Source organism: Enhydra lutris, unplaced genomic scaffold, assembly GCF_002288905.1.
Source record: "Enhydra lutris kenyoni isolate GAN:26980312 unplaced genomic scaffold, ASM228890v2 scaffoldscaffold54, whole genome shotgun sequence".
Classification (NCBI taxonomy): Eukaryota; Metazoa; Chordata; class Mammalia; order Carnivora; family Mustelidae; genus Enhydra; species Enhydra lutris.
Window position 1 is genome coordinate 5799861 of NW_019154138.1, and position 3919 is coordinate 5803779.

Consider the following 3919-nt stretch of genomic DNA (forward strand, 5'->3'; position numbering starts at 1 on the left):
TCAAAGACATGCCAAGTGCTCATCAGTGAATTAGGCATATATTATAATGCTTATTGTAGCATTTAAAGATCATGATACTTATCACTTAGATTGTACTTAACACGCTCAAAACATTTTCAGTTCTAATTAAATATTCTCCCACATGTATCTGTGTAGAGAAATAACCATTTGTAGGAGGAAGAAATACCCAGGCTCACAAATAAAAAATCCATCAGTGAAGGCTTGGGAACTTGAGTACAGTATTAAATATGTAGGCAAATCGTGTGAGCCGCAGCCTTTTCAAGGGAGCGGTTGTGTGTTCGCCATCTTAGAAGATGTTCTCGTCCGTGGCGCATCTGGCGCGGGCGAACCCCTTCAACGCGCCCCACCTGCAGCTGATACACGATGGCCTCCCGGGCCACCGCAGCAGCCCCGCGGGGGCCCCGGGCCCGCCCCGACGTTCCCGCAATCTGGCAGCAGCCGCTGTGGAAGAGTACAGTTGCGAATATGGCTCCATGAAGTTTTATGCACTGTGTGGCTTTGGTGGGGTCTTAAGTTGTGGTCTGACACACACTGCTGTCGTTCCTCTGGATTTAGTGAAATGCCGAACGCAGGTGGACCCCCAGAAGTACAAGGGCATATTTAATGGATTCTCAGTTACACTTAAAGAGGATGGCGTTCGTGGTTTGGCTAAAGGATGGGCTCCAACTTTCATTGGCTACTCTATGCAGGGGCTCTGCAAAGTTTGGCTTTTATGAAGTTTTCAAAGTCTTATATAGCAACATGCTTGGGGAGGAGAATGCCTATCTCTGGCGCACATCACTATATTTGGCTGCTTCTGCCAGTGCTGAATTCTTTGCTGACATTGCCCTGGCTCCTATGGAAGCTGCTAAGGTTCGAATTCAAACCCAGCCAGGTTATGCCAACACTTTGAGGGATGCAGCTCCCAAAATGTATAAGGAAGAAGGCTTAAAAGCATTCTACAAGGGTGTTGCTCCTCTCTGGATGAGACAGATACCATACACCATGATGAAGTTTGCCTGCTTTGAACGTACTGTTGAAGCATTGTACAAGTTTGTGGTTCCCAAGCCCCGAAGTGAATGTACAAAGGCAGAGCAGCTGGTTGTAACATTTGTGGCAGTTTACATAGCTGGAGTGTTCTGTGCAATTGTTTCTCACCCTGCTGATTCTGTGGTATCTGTGTTGAATAAGGAGAAAGGTAGCAGTGCTTCTCAAGTCCTTCAGAGACTTGGATTTAAAGGTGTATGGAAGGGACTCTTTGCCCGTATCATCATGATTGGCACTCTGACTGCACTACAGTGGTTCATCTATGACTCCGTGAAGGTCTACTTCAGGCTCCCTCGTCCTCCTCCACCTGAAATGCCAGAGTCTCTGAAGAAGAAGCTTGGGTTAACTCAGTAGAATGATCAAAGCAAATGTGGACTGAATCTGCTTGTTGATCAGTGTTGAGGAAAGTGCAAGAGGAACTTTTATATATTTGACAGTGTAGGAAATTGTCTATTCCTGGTATAATTACTGTAGTACTCCTGCCTAAGGCGAGAGTTTCAGACCCACTGTTGAAATAAACCCAACTGTTCATGAAAAAAAAAAAAAAAAAAGAAAAAAAAATATGTAGGCAAATGTATAACATCTTGAGTTTCAGCCCGAAGTCTAAGTTGGTTCCCCAAACAACCATTTGGAGTTCAGTCTTCTTATCAAAATGAGTCTTTATGCTTTTTTGCTTTTTTTCCTGAAGTCTTAGCTGCCCTAGACAGAGCCTTTTGAGGTTTAGGCTAATTATATGCAGCCAAACAGGGAAACCAAGTGATTCCATTTTCCCAAATGTAGGGTTTGTCTTTTCAGAAACCAAGCTCCAAGAATATGGGTTAAACATATTCCAGCTTCATGACCTCCTTTTTCCTCATTTTTTCTCAAGTTTTTTAAAGGACATTACTATTTCCCAATGGGATCTACATTTCAGTAGGGGGAACACCCAAAAAGAGAGTCTGTCTTCACACGTAATAATTTTGCTATTTGAAAATATGGGGCAAGATATTTTGCTGAGTGAAGTTTGAGATTCAAAATTCAAATGTGGCTACTCAATGAAAAGCTTTAATTTTAGTGTTCAAACCATAAGCCCCAGCAGTAGGCAAGATGGCAGCATTTATCCAAAAGGAACAACGTATATTCTTTGATCCAGGAATGGGATTTCTAGGAATCTACCCCAAGGCCATTCCATATATGAAGTATATGTACAAATGTGTTTATTGAACACACAAATGTGTTCATAATAGGACAAAGCTGGAACTCTCCAGAATGCCCCCTGATAGTGAAATGTTTAGTTTTTTTCATTTACTCCAATACAAACCTGGAGAAGTGTTAAGTTAGAACTAGTGTCCTGGGGCACCTGGGAGGCTCAGTGGGTTAAGCCTCTGCCTTTGGCTCTAGGTCATGATCTCAGGGTTCTGGGATCGAGCCCCACATCGGGCTCTCTGCTTGGCAGGGAGCCTGCTTCCTCCTCTCTCTCTCTCTCTGCCTGCCTCTCTGCCTACTGTGATCTCTATCTGTCAAATAAATAAAGTCTTTAAAAAAAAAAAAAAAAGAACTAGTGTCCCACCAGCTGGCTATGTTCCTATCCTTCTCCTCCATGGAGATCCAGCTACCACAACTTTAACCAGAAGGGGAAAGAAACAAGAGTTAGAGTTTTTCAAAAGCTAAATTGCTTAGGGTACAACAGAGTGTTTTCATTACGTTGCATGTGAGCAACAGAGCCAGATGATATGAGTTCAAATCCCAGTGTTCACCTTTATGTGACCTTAGTCTAGTTATGGATAACCATGATCTTTGGTTTCAATACCTATGAAATGTGGATGATATTAACAGTATCCTCTCTGTAGAGGTGTTCTGAGAAGTAAATGAGACAACACATGTATCATAGCACAATGCCCATCACACAGGAAGTACTCACTAAATAACACCTACAGTGATAATATTCAGATAATATTCAGCTAGAAGGGATCTTGGAGCCCTGTTACTCAAACGGTAGTTTGCCAACCAGCAGCGGTAGCACCTGGGAGCTCGTTAGAATGCAGAATCTCAGGCCCCACTTCAGATAATCAGAATCTGCATTTTTAATAGATGATTCATGTGCACCTTATAGTCTGAAACTAGTTAACTCTGGAACAGAGCCTGAGATTCTGCATTTTTCCAACAAACTGCTTGAGGAACACATTAAGTTTGAGAAGCCCTGCCTTAAAGATCGCCCAGTTCTGCCCCCTGGTTTTATAGGTGAAGGAACTGAGTTCTGTTGACTGACTTGTTCAAGTCACACACCAGTCAAAACTAACTCTGGGACCCAGACCTGGCATTACTCACCCTAAACCTTACACCCTGAACAAAGGTTTCGAATTGTAAATGATCAGACCAGCCCAGTTCCCCCAGAGCACAGCGGATGGTTTGAAATGGGCTCATGATCCATTTCTGAGAATCTGTATGCATGTCAAGGAAAGTGAGACCCTAAATGGTTGTTATAATGAATGCAATGTTATAATTCACGCAGAGTCACTGTTGTACCTAGCAAATTCATAATTAGAGGTAATTTTGCACCTGCTGTCATGAGAAGATGGCATTTCCTTTAATTTAGCTTGATGCCTTGATTATACTGTGGGAGCAGCAGGAGACAAGGCAATCTCTCACTCGACTCCTGGAGAAAACACACAGCCTTTGGATTATGGTTATGATTAATAAAGCCATTTAGCCTCCTTGGAATCATCAGCTGCTGTTTCTTGTCATATTGATGCAGAATCTACCATGAGGCAGGAGCGCTTGTCACCATCCAACCTGTTGCAGAAACTGTGAGAGGCTACCGGGTTCTTTTTAGGGTAAACTGTCCCTCGAATCCCCGTCAAAGCAACTTGGAAACATCATCATTGAAGTGGCT

At 43.0% G+C, this 3919-nt stretch overlaps 1 pseudogene across 1 annotated transcript; it reads left to right on the forward strand.

Annotated features, from left to right (window-relative positions):
* Positions 1–268: 268 nt before the first annotated feature.
* Positions 269–1590, forward strand: LOC111157352 (annotated as a pseudogene). The gene has a single exon (XR_002641296.1). The product of XR_002641296.1 is annotated as a phosphate carrier protein, mitochondrial pseudogene (transcript).
* Positions 1591–3919: the final 2329 nt, after the last annotated feature.